The 16794-nt window shown below is 49.8% G+C and overlaps 1 pseudogene; it reads right to left on the bottom strand.

The window, feature by feature from the left end:
• Window positions 1-3360: 3360 nt before the first annotated feature.
• LOC144119759 (uncharacterized) lies at window positions 3361-8766 on the bottom strand (annotated as a pseudogene).
• Between the last annotated feature and the right edge of the window lie 8028 nt (window positions 8767-16794).

The raw sequence follows: 16794 nt of genomic DNA, 5'->3' as shown, positions 1-16794 counted from the left end.
AGGTGCTCCCTTTTGGCTTGTGCTCGGCCCCTGCCACATTGCAACGAATGATGGACACCATAGCTGCCTTCCCCCAGCCAACAGATAAACGGATCCTGCGTCGTTTATTGGCCTCTGGGCGTACTATCGCCGGTTTGTTCAAAATCTCACCAAGCTAGCAGAGCCTCTGAATCGCCTGACGATAGACGCTGAACCCTTATTCTGGGGCCAGGACCAGGATAGAGTCTTCACAGAACTCAAGCTCCGTCTCCAATGTGCGCTTGTGCTTGGTCACTTCGACGAAGAGGCCGACACGGAACTGCACACTGATGCCAGTAACTTTGGTCTCAGTGCTGTCCTTGTTCAGAGACAGGTTGGTCTAGAACGCGTGATTGCTTACGCCAGTCGCACTTTATCCCGTTCCGAAGTAAATTATTCCACCACGAAAAAGGAATGCCTGGCTGTGCTGTGGGCATTTACGAAATTTCGACCGTACTTGTACTGCCGCCCGTTTCGATTCGTGAGGGACCATCATTCACTGTGTTGGCTGGCGAACCTGAAAGATCCCTCGGGCGGCTTGCTCGATGGAGCCTTCGGTTACAAGAATTTGGTGTCACCATTGTGCACAAGTCCGTCCAGAAACACAGTGATGCTGACTGTCTTACCCGCGCTCCAATTCCCTGCCCCACGGAAGAGTCCGACGACGATTCCGCTTTTCTCGGTGCAGTCATCACACCCACCATTGCCCGCCAACAGAGGGACGACTCCGAACTGCTGCCCCTCATCGAGTACCTCGAGGGAACCGCTTCATCACCACCTCGACTCTTCAAGCGCGGACTGTCATCGTTTTGATTGCGCGATGGTGTCCTCTACAAAAAGAACTACGGCCCAATGGACAATGTCTATCTGCTTGTAGTGCCTACAACGCTTCGTGACGAGGTTCTGCGTGCGTGCCACGACGACCTTCCCTCGGGCCACCTCGGGTTTTCCCGCACGTTAGCGCGCATACTTCACAAGTAATACTGGCCCAGATTGCTGCGGTTGTCCACCGCTACGTGCGAACCTGTCGTGAGTGTCAGCGCCGGTAGACGCCGCCGACTAAACTAGCCTGGCTCCTGCAGCCTATCGATCCCCCGCGCCTTCCATTTCAAAAGGTCGGCATGGACTTACTCGGCCCATTTCCGGAGTCTTCCATGGGTAACCGATATATTGCTATTGCCACTGACTATCTCAGCCGCTACTGCTAGACCAAGGCCCTTCCCCGTGGCACCGCCGCCGAAGTTGCACATTTTTTCAATCACAACATTGTGCTTCGTCACGGAGCCCCAACAGTCGTATTAACTGACAAGGGCACCGCGTTTATGTCGGCACTTACAAGTGAGGTACTTCGACTCAGAGGCACCAGCCACCGCAAGACTACAACTTACCATCCGCAAACAAACGGACTCACTGAGCGGCTTAACAAGACAATTGCCGATATGCTTTCTATGTATGTCGACGATGACCACGCGAACTGGGACCGGATACTGCCTTACATCACGTTCGCGTACAACACTGCGTTCAACGAAACGACGCGCTTCGCTCCGTTCCATTTGGTGCACGGTCGCGAAGATTTCTGTACAGACGCCATGCTTCTTCCGGATCCTACTCCCTCTTTTGTCGCGTACGCTGAACAATTTGTTCGTGACGCCGAAGCCGCTCGCCAAGTTGCTCGGCAGCGAATCCGGTGCCAACAAGAACGCGACGCCGAGCGCCAGCGCTACAACCTCCGCCGCAGGGAGGTGATTTATACACCCGGTGACCAAGTCTGGGTATGGAGTCCGATCCGTTTGCGAGGGCGCTCTGAGAAGCTTCTTCGCCGTTACTTTGGTCCATACCGGGTGTTACGCAGCCTCCTGCAGCGCGGTGCCCTACGAGGTGCTCCCTCAAGGAACTGTCCGGTCGTCTCGACAACCGACATCCGAAGTAGTCCACGTGGCGCGAATGAAGCCATATTACTCCCGTTAGCCCCCTTTCCGCGATGACACTCGGGCTGCTACCTTCCGCCTTACGTATGTTTTCCCCCTCGAGTGCGGCATCGAGCCGATACCTCTTGGAAGGGAGGGGGGCAATGCCACACTGCTGACATTATGTCAGCGCCACCTGGTGGCCGAACCTGCCTCCCAGCGCGTGGCCGAACGTCTTCTTTTGGCTCGAATGAATGCGGCGGTTCGGCAAGCCTCGCCCCCGTAAACGGCTGTGTTTCTGTTGTCACAAAATTCGGCGCATATTCGAACAAACGGCGCTGCGCGTAAGAAATCGCGCCCGCGCGCGGTAGAATAAAACAAAAAAACAGTTGGAAAGGACCCCCGGAGAGCGCGTAAACCTTGCGTGGGCTTTTCACTCAGCTCGCCAGCGGGGCGCCAAAGTAAAATGTCGGAGAAGTTTCTGCTCGTTGTCGACGGAAAGGGGGTAACCTTGTCCGCTCTAAAGTGATACCCTCTCCCCTTCGCTCCTGCGCCGATGACTCAGCGTGGCGAGAATGACCTAGATTTTTCTGGACTGATTTCCGCGCTCGAGCAATGGGGTCGCGCGCCCGACGCGATAAGGAGAAGGAGCTTGTGCAGTTGATACTGCGTGTATGTGCGCGCCTGCCTTGGCGCGAAGAACACAGACACGGGCAGCGCCTATAAATGCGGGGCTGCAACCACTATCTGTAAGCCCGAGCCGCCGTTTAAGCTTCCGAAAAGCGCGCCCGCTCGATTCCAGGGAGAACACCACTCGACCAGCCGAGGACCACCCAGGCAACGTGCGCCAGCCTGCGGATCGGCCCTGTCGTGTTCCTCAGGTCATCGGACTGTCGCAGTGCCCGGTGAACAAATTGTGTTTTGTTTGTTTGTCTCTCTGTGTTAGTGCACGTTAGGTGCAAAGGTTCTGTTAAATTGTAACCTCTCTCCATTAGTGCACTTTAGGTGCAAAGATTTTGTTTAATTGTTATCTCCCTCTATGGTTACTTTGCACGAGTTGCATTGTATTTGCAAATCACCTGGAATATGCTCGTACGAGTGATTCTGAAAACTTCTGTATCGTCTTCCTGCTGTATAAACTTTGTTCTGTTTTGTGAACCTTTGGCTCCGACCAATTCTCTGGCTTGCGACCGGCGAAAGCTGGGCACCAAACGACCAACCCCCTTATCACTTGGTAGCTGGTCTCCGGGCATCCCTTTTGCGACCGAGACCGCTAACCCCACACGCTGTAAGGCTGTCTGGGAGCGCACGCAAAAGTGCGCGAAGTGGTGACATCTGTGTTTCCCGTTTCTTGCTACGTTTGTCGGTGATAATATGCTTTCCGATTGCACCTTTTAGGGTGAAATGTTTGGAAAATGGATCAGTGACCTCATATTTAGAAGAAGCTCAAGCCGTAGCCGAGGAGACCATGGCCGAAACCATAGTGATTGACACCGTAACCGAGCGTACCAACACAGTAACCGGAGACTGGTGCGGCGCGGTAGGCAGCGATAGCTGGGGCAGCGTGGGCAACTGTGGTGGTGGCAACAGCTGGGGTGGCGTGGACGGCAGTGACTGCTGGGGCAGCAGCGTAGGTGGCCACTGCAGCTGCGTGAGCGACGATGGCGACGGCTGGGGCAGCGGCGTAGGTGGCTACTGGAGCAGCGTGAGCGACGGTGGAAACAGCTGGGGCAACAGCGTAGGGGGAACGGCTGGGTCAATGGCGTACGTGGTGGCAACTTTGGTCACGGCTTGAGCAGCGGCCACAACTGGGGAAGCGGCGTAGGTAGCGACAGCTGGGGCGGCGTGGTAGGTGGCAACGCGAGTCACAGCTGGAGCGACGGCGTAGCTAGCGACGGCTGGTGCAGCGTGGGCGACGGTGGCGACAGCTGGGGCGTGGGCAACGGTGGCCACCGATGGAGCGAACCCAGTGTAGCCAAGACCGTGGCAAAAACCAAAGTGGCCGAGGCCGTAGCCAAACCGGCGTAGGCGAAGCCACCGTAGCCAAAGCCGTAGCCGGTGTAGTCAGGGAGAGCGGTGGTGGCAAGACCCAAAAGAATGCAAAAACGAATCTGCAAAACCGCGTTGTCACAATTTTACTGATTGCTAACAGCCTCCTTAACTCGAAAACCTTGGGGCTGTATGCGGCAGTTAGGTTGTAATGATGCTACGTATTTAAAGGTTACATTATTAACTAATTCACGTCCGGAACTGCAACCCTGTTCCTGCGCACATCAGAGGCATGGCATTTTTCCTGGCTTCTCGTAGGTATTGTTATTAAAAGGCATCATGCTATGAGCTTGCACTTCAGCTAGTTGTTACCTGCAACGCCGTATAAAATACGTGAATGAGTGCTCTGGATAATTACAAGATTTCACGAGCCTCTGCAGTGACTCATACGGGCGTAGCTTTATATATAAGTACAGGACCGCTTGATGAAAGCCCTGCAGTTTCTGGCTTTTTCGACTGTAAGAAGTCAGTCCTAATTTAGTTCGCAGGCAATGCAATGTTTCAGTTGCTTACCATGGTGACTTTGAGCTGCTGTTCAGCCGGCTGCTGACCGAGCTCAGTTCATAGGCTTTTTTATACAAAAAGGTGTATCCTTCGCTCAGTGCGTGCGTTTCCGGCTCTAGGAAACTTCAGCTGAATATTAAAAACAACTGAAGTAATTTTTTTTATTTTTGTCATTTCGTACGTCTCCGTAAGAGGTCGTAACCGCTGCATGTTTAGAGGCTATACGCACTCCGTTCTGCAAGGGAGGGTCGCACACTTATCTTGACGGCTGAGCAATTTAGAGGAAGGGGATGACAATTCTTAAATCCTCGTCGAAACGTTCCATCGGTATTGGTGCTGCTGAGTATATTCAAGTTGATTTACTCATATTACATACCTTAAGGCATAGTGTTAAAATATTTGCTTTTTGTCTGTATAGGGCGCTAGCAATAATATTCATTTTTTTTGTTACAACTTATACAAATCATTAAACGCAGTTATCCGTCGTGTTTCTGTTGTCTGAAGCTTCTTCGGGGCATGCTACACACCACTCCACCTGTTTGTGGGCAGCCTGCCCATGTTTGTTTTTTATGTTTGTTTGTGTGTATATAAACCTAGCACCTTGTATTGACGTTCGGCAGGTGCAACATAGGTGGCTGGTAATTATAACTTAACTGAATGCTGACCTTCAAGCAGGAAGTAAAGAAAATGTGAAGTTTATGAATTTTCAGATCTATATATAAACACGCATTCATGTGCTACTCTTTAGACTGAACGTTGAAGGTGGTTACTGTGGGCGGAAATTATTCTACGAAAGTATATCATACACACTGCCAACATTTTAAATTCGTTCCATAAATATACATTGATTTACAAACAGCTCTGAGAATACTGCGCCAACATTTCATGTGTCCTCGCATAAAACACAAATTAAGTGTGATCATTTTCTCCTCTTGTTTTAAATGTTTTTCTGTGAATATTTCCTGTCAAAGCTGCTTATTCTCTACGTTTTGCATAGGGAATTAACACTTCACTTTTTCAACATTTGGTGTTTTGATATTTTTTTTTTACTGCTGCAGTGGCCTATTGGTTTGAGCTCCCGCCTCCCATGCGGCAGGTGCGTGGTTCGATCCTCAGAGCCGCTGGTTACCCGGCGTGAATGCAATGGGTACAAGTTTTCACCTTGTCTGGTACTCGGCTTCTTAGGGGTGAAAGGTTTGTGAAACGGGTCTTTGACCCTACCTTGAGAAGAAGGAAAATACTTTGTGCCGTGACGATTTTTGGCCCCAGATACCCTCGCGCCAGAAAAAATTAAAATCAACATCATGACCTCTGGCGATGAGGGTTTTCGGTTCCCATGAGTTTTTCATTCTGAATACGTTGAATTATCGCTGCCTGCTTTGTACGCGAGGCTGTGGATTTCAGTCAAATCGGTCCTCGCAAGATACTTTTACCCGCTGTCTCCCATCAATGATGAAAGTTAGAGAACATTTTTTTACTTGGTATTTAAAAGATGACACGACTAAGGATAAATTATAATTGCAGTCAAAAGTTGATGTCTTAGTCGCCCTTTCTCGGCATCAGCGTTACCCCTTTCGTTGCGTTTGTCATAGGATAAATTTATAATTGACAACATGCGTTCAAATAGCTGTTTCCTTTTGATGGCGGCAATGAGCTTATTTTTGTGTGGCGGCATTGGGCCGCTTTATCTTTTGGATGTTTTAGCTTTATCTTTCGGATTTCAGATGTTCGAAGTAAGGGAAGAGAGATTTTGGTGGATGTGAAGGCAATCGCGCTCTTAGTGTAAAAAAAAAAAATTCATTCATTGAGCGATTGCCCTTTTTCTGGCATTTTAAATGCGGGTCTCAGATAGCGCTCTTCGTTGACACGGGTGTTCCAGTTTCTGCGCCGCTGAAGGACAGAGCAGGCAAAACTTCCCTTGGTTGAAGAACATGGCGACCATTATCATCACTAACGGCTCGAAACTTACGTCTCAAGAACTCGGTCTACCTTCTTCCTCTGAATTATTTATGGCGACTTCTATTTTGGTTCACACTGTGGAACCACGATTTATTGCAAGGAGCAGTTCGATTTAAATTTGGCGATTTTCGATTGCACGTAATACTAAAATTGAATTACGGGAAACCAGCGGCACAAATCAACTCTAGCTGTTGATTCTTGATGTTTGAATTGCCGCACTATGCTTTATGATGTTTTAAGGTTTTATGTTATTGAAAATTGAATGTATTCATAAGACTTTCCACAGTTTTCTGTGGAACGTCTGCCGTGTTTTTCTTATTGGCATCAAAACTTGAATAATGTGTTGACACTCGAGGGCGTCCGCAGTGTTATTCATCTGCTATGCCGCAGCGTGCGTTTTAGAACCGCTTGAGGCGCTCGAAAAGCATGATCCTTAAAATGGAGCTTTAGTTGCAAGATGTTGCTGTTGGAGGAGGAGGAGGAGGAGGAGGAGGAGGAGGAGGAGGAGGAGGAGGAGGAAAGGCACGGAGGTTAAAAGGAATAATAACCAGTTTGCTACCGTGCACCGGGGGAAAGGGGATAAAGAGATGAAGGAGAAAAGATAATAGCAGGAAATTCAAGAAACTATGCAAAAGTCACAGTGTTTTCTAAAATCACAGCCTATCGTGCAGGCCAGAAGATCTCAAGAAGCGGAGCAGTGCCTTGGAATCCTTCACCGCCGACGATCGCCGCGGCTAGTAGCCGAGAATCTTCATTTCCGTAAGTGGGCGCGGATTTAGACGCTCCAGTGCACGGCAGAGAGACTGCCTTTCGGCGCTGTAGGCAGTGCATTCGCAAAGAATGCAGGCTATAGTCACCCGCAGATAGCGCATGCAGGGCTATCAGCCATACCTCTTAAGAAGGAGTAGTGCTTGGTGAATGCTACACCAAGGCACAAGCGACACTACAAAGTTTTTTCACGTCATGGTAGGCCAGATAAAAGCCAGAGCTTCAGATCAGGGTCCAAGATCTGACTCGAAGATTCAAGGTTGGTCATCTGGTATCACTCCTCATGCGGTTGTATAGTTTTCGGTTGTTAAGGGTTTGTGATGTCATGATCGTTCGATTTTCATTCTTGTGTAGAGCGGTTTGTTACTTTTTTTTCTTCACGTCGTTTGGATATCTCTTCCGAACGGCCATGATAAAATATGTTTAGTGGTTATTTAACGTTCTTCATGTATTAGATCACTTTCAGTGATCTATTGTACGGCGTGTGTTGGCTGCGTGACTCTGCGAATGCGCCATTACATGGTTGTTACGGCGTGTTGGCTTACAAAAAGGCAGTTTTTACGCGAAATAAAATTCGGTTGTAAGTTGCAGCTGGTTCTTTCGTGTTTGTTTCTCTTTTGTCCCCGTATTTCGCGCCGTTTTCTGTGTGAATCATGAACCAACTAGCCCAAACTAGAGTTCTCCAAGGTTTTTAAACGCGAATTGGAAAATTGGCCTGAGTTCCACACGACAAGCGTGATGCCCCACGCCAGTGGTCTAAGCCTACACTCTGCGTCGATGTTGCTCTAGCGCTAGAAATAACTTGTTGGAGCTGAGCCAGCAGGTAGAATGGTAAAGCATGATTATTCTTTTTTAATATTTCGACGATGTGATGGTTGTCTTTACAATTGCACCACCTTTGCTTATATTGCCAGTCTGCTTGTTTATTTATGAAAGGGTGGGCCACAGGTCTATGGGCCGCATTCCGAGTTTGTGTCATAATAAAAAGCGTCATAATCTGCCGCAGCGGCCGCACCTGATTGGTCGAAACACCAGAAGCGGATGTCGGTTTGGTTGCTACTGTGAGCGGCGGCAGGACGTCACTCCATTGCGGTTGCCGCAGCGAAACGTCCAGTAGCATCACTGCTCTTTGCCGAGGAATGAAACGCGACAAATGCGACAGAAGAAAAATCCAGCCTCATGCTTAGTTGCGCATCGAATTCCACTGTAAAAGAGTAATCTGAAAGCAGCTTTATTTACCCAATAGACTTCAACAAATAGAAACTGTAGCTCAGATATTCTTTTCTGCACTGTAAAGGCCAGAGGTTTACTTAAAGAATAAAATGCTTTACGCTACTACGCACGACTTTGCAGTGAAAGAAGGTGGCCGCTACACCCGGCGATCACCGATGGTAAATAAAAGGCAGCTAGTTTATTCGCAAAACACGCCGTTTTACACTTAGCTTGACGTTAAAAGGAAACGAATAGAAAATTTTGTGGCATGCACTCACTCGCTGCACAATGCGCGCTCCGTGCCGTGCTGAACAATCAAGACGTCGTGACGACTTACTGTCTGCAACATCGCTAAACGTAAGTTGCTGCTGTGATCGGACGGTTCTGCAGACGGCTATTTAAGTATTCCATTTGTTTTATGCAGGCGCTGCAAGAACCGCGACATGCCGCTGTTAGCTTCTTTAGATTTCTGCAGCAAATAAAGAAAAGGGATGAGCTGAAAAAGTCTTCTCGCTGTTTCTCTTCATATATGCGCTGGGAGACTTCGCAGACGAAGTTTTCATAGATTCGCCATGGTACGAAGCGCACGGATGCCCACAGTGACGCCTGAAAACTAACTTGAAAGCTAATTGGCAAGCTCATTGCAGAGCCACACCACCACCGCTATCGAGAATCGTAAGGGACGCAGAAAAATCATCTCTGGCATATCAAACGCGTCGGTGTAGTAGAGCGTCGCTGGCGAGTCACCATTCGTGCCAATGAGCGGTTTCACGCTGCCAGGAGTTACACACGATCATAGTACAGGGCGTTTCAACAGCTAATAGTGAGTTCTAGAATATGAAATTCACGTTCTCGCTTTGTAAACGCAAGTTTATTTTTGCGGCGCATTATGCTGTAGGTTACATCATCCAACGTACGTGGACGAGATAACTGCAGTGATAGTGGCGCCATCCGGTATGAATGAAGAGAACAATTTCTACTACAAACTGCCGCTCGTTAGGCCTAGGCGCTAGCGAATAGTCCAAGGAAATAAAAGCAGGCCAATTTATCGTCAATACAATTTGTTATAGGAAAGGTAAGACGAAGCAAAAGCCCCGTACCCAGTTTAGAGCCAGTTCACAAGCCGAAAAACACAGTAACACCGACGAGCTCGCTTCAAAGCGAGAGGCTCCGTTTCAGAGCGCGCCACCTTGTTGGCTGTCCTTGAGCATTTGCTGCTACGTGTTTGACGTCACCACTCGGTTTCTTTCACCCTCTTCGTTGCGTCCGAACCACCACATCTGCATCCGGCGTTTCCACCAATCAGGTGCGGCCGCTGTGGCAGAATATGACGCTTTTTATTATGACACAAACTCGGAATACAGACCTAGCTCATTGATTATGGCGCTTGGCTGCTTACCTGAAAGGCGCGGGTTCGACTCCGGCCGCGGTAGTCGAATTTTGGTGATGGTGAAACACTAGAGGTCCGTTCACGGTGCGGTATAAGTGCACGTTAAAGAACTAAACATTTGCCTGTCTGGTTGGGTTTGGAGACTTATAATAAACTGCACAGCTCCAACCAAAAATGTTAATTTTAACCCAACGTTTCGAAGCCGACTCGGCTTCGAAACGTTGGGTTAAAGTTATAATTTTTGGTTGGAGATGTGCAGTTTATTATAACGTTAAAGAACGCCATGTGCTCTGAATTTCCGGAGCTCTTCACTACGGCGTCCCAGATAGCCTGAGTCGCTCTAGGGCCTTAAACCCAGATAAGCCTATTTGGCAAGGAACCTGGAAGGAATGATACGTCTCAAGGACCACTGGACGCTATGCTCGGGCGCGAAGCGAAAACTTCAGGGACCTATCGAGGCTGGAACCAAACTGCCGTGTCATGGCATCAAGTGCGCACACCCGGCGCGTGGATCCAACCGCGTTTTTAGGCGCAGCGCAAGCAGGGAGCACCAGGGTTCCCTGCCCAGACGGGATGCAGCAGAGACGGCGGATCAAATGCTATGCAACTCAGGTAGACCAGCAAGAATCTGAATCGGGGTCTCCAGACAAGGTGGGTTTTGGCGATGCAAGCAGACTAACTCTTTGCTGCCATTCTGCCGCCTAGAAACCAACTTTCATTTGCGGTGTAAAAAGTTACTCCTAAACGAATTGCGCAAAAAGCGAAAGGAAAAAAAACTGGAGGATAATCGAGCTTCGCCTTTAACACAAGAACCCGACCGCGTTACCGGACCGCCACCACTGATAGGCCGCCCCTGTCTGCAGGCGCACGCGGGTGTTGAGAAGGGGGGGGGGGGGGGGACAGGTTACTTGGCTCTGGTTTCTTCATAGGCCCATGACGGGTTTATACCTCTCTCTCTTTCCTCGATAAGTGATCCCTGATTCGCACCTTACACACCCAATCATCGCAAATACACCCGCTTCAACCCGCTGAGGTACAATGTACCACCTCAAAAATCGAATGAATGCGGTTGAATTACCTAATCACTATTTAGCATAATAACGCTTGTCGTTTGGTGAAATGATGAGGTTGATACACCAATGTAGAGTAGATTTTTAATAAGGGAGTAATTACTCATTAGCATCCGCCCAACTGCAGTCATACAGCTGCAAAGGAAATATATAGAGATTGCTCGGCAACTTTCTAGTTAAAAAAAATTCGTCCAGGCCCGGGGCTCAATCCTGGGACAGTCGCTTCACCAGAGCGGTCGCTCTACCGATTCAGCTAACCGGGATGATTAGCTTAAATAATGGGAGAGCGAATTGATCAATAACTCGAAGTGCGAACAGTATTCGTCAAAAATGTGATGAATGGCTCAAGGTAAATTAGATTTGTAATAAGAGAGTGATTACTCCTTAGCATCTGGCCAAGCGGAGCAAATGCATGTTGCAGAGCAGGTACGTGGTCGAAAGTTTTCCGTAGCTCTTTGCTACATTATGCTGTACCTCTAGATTCAGCCTGAAAATATTGACACGTGTACTTATCTTTATCGGTTGACCACGTTTCTTCGCCTAACCAGTGTTAACGCACAGCGCGGGACGTGCCTGCATCTATCCGAAGTTTCTGGCAAGTCATCGATGCTTCTATTCGCTGTCTGTTTTAGCCGAACCTTATGTTATCTGATTTCATTGCCTGACGCGAATGGTGCAGAACTTTGTGGAAGGCACGCGGGTCCCAACGATTAGTCTGGAACATTCGACGACTGCTATATAACAGCCGACGCGCTTGACCCGCGGATCAGGTTTTGGACGATCGCCGACCGTGTTCGCCGCTACCATTGTGCCGCCAGGCGTCCAGGGCATCAGCGACCACGCATTTGTGTCAGTACGCGCGAACGCATCGCCCGGAAGGTCGGCCGACCCGAGTAGGTGGAGAATGGACCCCGCGCTTCTGCACGATGAAGTTAGTTTGGCCTCCATTCGCCAAGCACTAGCAGAGACCCTCCCAAAGGTCGAAGACCTGACTGCGGACAAGTGGGACGAACTAAAAACCAGTTGGCGTGAGATTTTAGTAAGGGAAGGCAAAGCCAGGCGCGTTAGAATAACTGCCGAACTTGACGACTTCATGCGGCGCATTCGCATCGTTGAGGCCGTAGGCACTCTGACGCTCTTCATGAGCGAGTACCTTGAATCGCAGCGCGTGCGATATTACAGGCTCCTAGCTCGGAGCTCGAGTAATTCGCCCGACCCAACAACGTCTCCTCGAGTAGCGGCAGAAGAACGCCGTCGCGCCCGAGACGGGGAACACGACAACGAAGGACTTTCACGAATTGAAGGCGTGATCTTGCCAGACGGCCGGCAGTCCAGTGCCCATTCAGATATTGATCAAGTGTTCACGGCCCACTACGCCTCGTTGTTCTCCTCTGAGCACGCCAGCAGAAATGCGGATTTAAGGAGCAGGGTTCGGGACTTGTGTGGGCGATACTCGTGCCCGGAAATAAATGAAGCAGCGTTCTGCGGCCCAGCCAGTATGGAAGAAGTGCGAGCGGCGCTAGCCCGTATGAGGGCGTCCGCAGCTCCCGGCCCAGACGGAATTCTTGCTGGGTTCTACTCGACATTCTTCGAGATTCTCGGCGAGCACTTGACAGCCATAGTGAATTCAGTGCTTCTGGAGGGTGTGAAGCCGTCGTCCTTTTCATTGGGGCACGTGGTTCTCATCCCCAAGCCAGATAAGCCCCTCTCAGACCCAACTTCGTGGAGACCAATAACGCTCATCAACACAGACTACAAAGTTGTCGCTACGGTTTTAACAGACCGCTTGAAGCCGTGCTTAGGCGATGTGGTCAGCCCTCTCCAGAGCTCGTCAGTCTTGGGTAGATCAATCTTCACTTCACTGGCTCTCACACGTGACCTTTTTGCGTACGCTCAGGCAAAAAAACTGAACGGTTGTTTCATCTCCCTCGATCAAAGCAAAGCCTTCGATAGAGTCGAGCATGACTACTTGTTGACGGTCTTGTCATGTCTGGGCCTTCCGGACAAATTTACTAACTTAGTAGATGCTCTATATTCGGGGCTGTCTAGTCAGCTGGTTTTAAATGGGGCGTTGAGCGGGGAAATTTGTGTGACGCGAGGAGTTCGACAAGGTTGTCCCCTCTCTCCCGCTCTCTTCGTGCTCTCGCCGGACCCTCTGCTCCGTGCATTTGAAGACCACCCAGCTATCCGAGGTTTTCCCCTTCCGGGGCAGGAAAGAGTTTCTGTGTCTGCTTATGCGGACGACATCTCGCTTTTCTTGCGAGATGCGGACAGTTTCCTTGCTTTCTGGCAAGTTTTCAACGAGTATGCAGCCCTCTCAGGGGCGCAATTGAACACCACAAAGAGCCAAGCCCGGAGCATTGGCACGTTTCAGGACCCCTTGCCCGGTGGAATCCAGTTCGTCGATGGTGTGCGAGTTTTAGGAATCGTGTTCACGCCAGCAGGTGTGTCACCGAGAACGTGGGACGACGCTATCACTCCAGCGCGACGGGCCATAGATTCGATTGCACACCTAGAACTAACTTTGAACGCCAAGGCACTATTCTTCCGTACGTGCGCAGCTGCGTACGCTTGCTTCGTTGCGCCTGTTGCTCCACTGCCGCGCCGCGTGGCAGGGAAGCTGAACTCGCTCGCAGGACAAGTCCTGTGGAACGGAAAGCCGGCCCCAGTGTCCCGTCAAATGTTGGCCGTGGAACGCGATAGAGGAGGTTTGAACCTGCCCTCCTGGCAGGCAACAGCGCGAGCTTTCGCCACCAAAGCAGTTCTCGACCTACTAGCGGCCCAAATGTACAGAGGTCGATCACTAGTCCTGTATTGGTTGGGTACTGGGAGCCAACTGTTCCTAACGCAGCGACACACGGGGCCTCAAGCAAAGCAACCTATGCCCATTTACAAAGTGGCAACTGACTTTTTCCGGTTCTGGCTAAGCCAGTTCCCGGACACGGATATACGCGAAACACCAGTGGCACGCGTTAGTGCGGCGGTTGCTGTTTTGAATTTCAGTATTGATCAGGCAGAAAAAACTTCTCCTAGAAAATGGCAGGCCTTTGCATCGAGCCTGTTGCCAAAAGAAGTACAAGACTTCGAATGGTGTCGCCGTTGGCAAGCACTGCCGACGAGAGAGCGTCTCGAGAGATGGGGTACCGTGCCAAACGCGCGCTGCACCAACTGCGGCGTTGTTGAGACACAGCGGCACGCCCTGGAAGACTGCGTCGTAGCGCGTATACTTTGTGGCTCCTGATCTACAGGATGTTTAGGGTGCGCCCGCGTCAGCGCAACTCGCGAAGGCGCTCATTCTTTGAGCGCCTTGTGTTAGCAGTGGTTTTTTACGCGCTTTGGAAGCAGCGAGGCTTGGCCGAAGTGCGCGGAAGACGGCAACGCGCCATGTTTCCGCTCTTGAGGAGGGTGCGCCTCATTGTGTGGCAATTTCTACAGGAAGAACTAACAGTGGGCGGCGAAGCGCTGTTCTTGCGGCGCTGGTCGACCCACTTTATTTCTGTACATTCTAACAAAGTGGTGCTCCCAATCATGCAATACTAGTCAATACTCGCTGAGTTTGCCCTGGCGTGGTCGTGGTAACGGGTATCATCCCCTTACCCAGTTATGTACACATCTGGGAACAAGTGTTGTACGCGCATGGTAACTTTCCCCCTCTTTTTACTCCCCCCCCCCACCCCAACCTTCCCCTCTTTTAAACCATCGCGTACTGAGATGTATGTTTAATTTGGAAACATGCCGCGCCATGGTATTCATTGTATATAGATTGTTGGCCTGTTCCGTTTCTGTTTGTATCTGTGCATATTGGTGACTCGTTTGCGCATATTTTGCTTCTTTTTGAAATTACATTATGTACTGTTCGTGACTGCCAGTGTTCTTATGTAAATGTGGTCTGGTGTACCAATAAATTCTCTTTATACCGTTGTGCTGTAAGTGTAGCCTCTTTTTGTGAGCACAGGTTCGCCCAATAAAAGTTAGTTTTGTCTTTCACAGTATTGCTACTCTGTTCTTCAACGTCACCACCACGTTACAATATCTATCTGTAAAACTTCAACATCAAAAACCTTACGGCTCATGGCTGCAGACTATAAAGCTAGATTTTTTTTTCGAAGGATGCATTACTGTCTATCAATGGTCCTTTCTTTACTACTTGCCACCCAGGTTCTGAAAACATCCGAGAACAAAGGTCGATACAAGTAACTCATATATATTTGAGGCCTTGACTGCGACACTGAAGGACAACTAGGAACAAAGGTCAACACACCTAACTTACATGTGCTTCTGGCCTTGGCTGGGAACTAAATGTGTAGACAGATGAAAAGACGGCTTATTAAATTGGAAAAGAGGCAGTTTTTTCACGTCACACATTACGCCAAATCACCTGATTGGTTTTTGAAAACTACTAAATTCTTCAAGCGCTTGCGGATGTTAGGGCCGTTGACCTTCGCTTTCACTTGAAATGCAACGTGGTGCTTTTTAACCTTCTAAGCCCGCGTGCTTGTAACGCCATGCTAAGAGACTCCAACTATCTTGACAAACTTGACAACTTTTTCTGGCCGAAAAAAATGCAGCTAAAGGTGGGTTCAGAAGAACGGACCGGATCGCGGATGGTAGGCGCGCGTCACCGCGGTTATCGTGACACGTGACCAAGCATCCGACAGTGAGTCCGGACGGCGAGCATTCGCACGAATGCAGCGGACAATACGCGTCGTCTCTTTCCCAGCGTGCATGCGCTGTTTGCGCGGCTCCGAAAACTCTGCGACCGTGAGTTTCAACACGACCGCCGAGCGAAATCGTCGTCTCGCTGCATTGGTTGTATTCATTGAAGTGTCTGAGGACGAGGAGGAAGCCTTCGCGGCTGAAAAGCGGTTATGTTGCACGAAGCCATAGTTGTAAATTGGCAAGAGACCTCAACTTGCCAGCGCAAACTACGTCGGTGCCACGTGGCTTTCAATTTTTTACGTACATTTCAAAACGTCCGGTGCTTATTTTCCAAACAGCGCCTTAAAGAATCGTGCGTAGGGAATTGTAACGATGTAAAATGCATCGCAAGCGCAAGTTCGAGATCCCACTTAGCCAGAAAGTTTCAGTGAAAATAAAAAAGAAAAAATTACGGACCGGCCGTATACGGTGCCGACTCGTGATGTCGCACATCCATTTCCGTGGCGATCTTTTGCCACAATTTATCCATTAGCGTCATGTTGAGGTGATAAGCGTGTTAAATATTCCATATACGTTGGCAGCTCACAACGAGCGCTAAAAACGCGACGGTCGCTTCGTCACTGCGCGCCTTATTTCCAACATTACTCATATTAGCAGAAACAGCAAAGCAAAGCGGGCGCCCACTCAAGCGCTCACGCTGAGACACACAGTAATGACGTGGTGCAGCAAATACGCAGTGAACAACGCAGTGAACGAAACGCGAAGAGGAGGGCACACAATGCTGCACTCGATCTGCAAATACGACTAAGAGCGCGCCACACCGAAAGGCGCTAGCATCGAGCAAAGCCTACTTCATTCCGGATAGCTAGCCAGACGAGCGCTCGAGCCAACGTTGACTGACCTGGAAGCTAAAAAGAGCAAAAACAATCCCGGTCCGCCGCCAAGCCCGCGGACTGATAAAGGCACTCGTCTTTTTCACTCGGTCCGCTGTCCGGGCCCGGAAAAGTCCGCGCCGACCGCTCAAGGTCGCTCAGAGCAGTGACGTTCACGTGAAGTGGCACGCGGAGAGCGCTGACGCACCCGAACCATCAGCGATCCTGTCCGCTCGTTTGAACTCACGTTTAGGAACCAAATTTTTCGACCGCTAATGTGATATAGAGAGATGGTGGTCTTTTCAAAGGCACGAAGTGCCATAGGAAGGAGGAATCTAAAAAAATCTAGTTGTGGGGGAAACTTGACTATGAAATATAGGTGCAAA

This window comes from Amblyomma americanum, chromosome 2 (assembly GCF_052857255.1).
Source record: "Amblyomma americanum isolate KBUSLIRL-KWMA chromosome 2, ASM5285725v1, whole genome shotgun sequence".
NCBI classification, from domain to species: Eukaryota; Metazoa; Arthropoda; class Arachnida; order Ixodida; family Ixodidae; genus Amblyomma; species Amblyomma americanum.
This window is presented reverse-complemented; position numbering and strand designations above follow the sequence as displayed.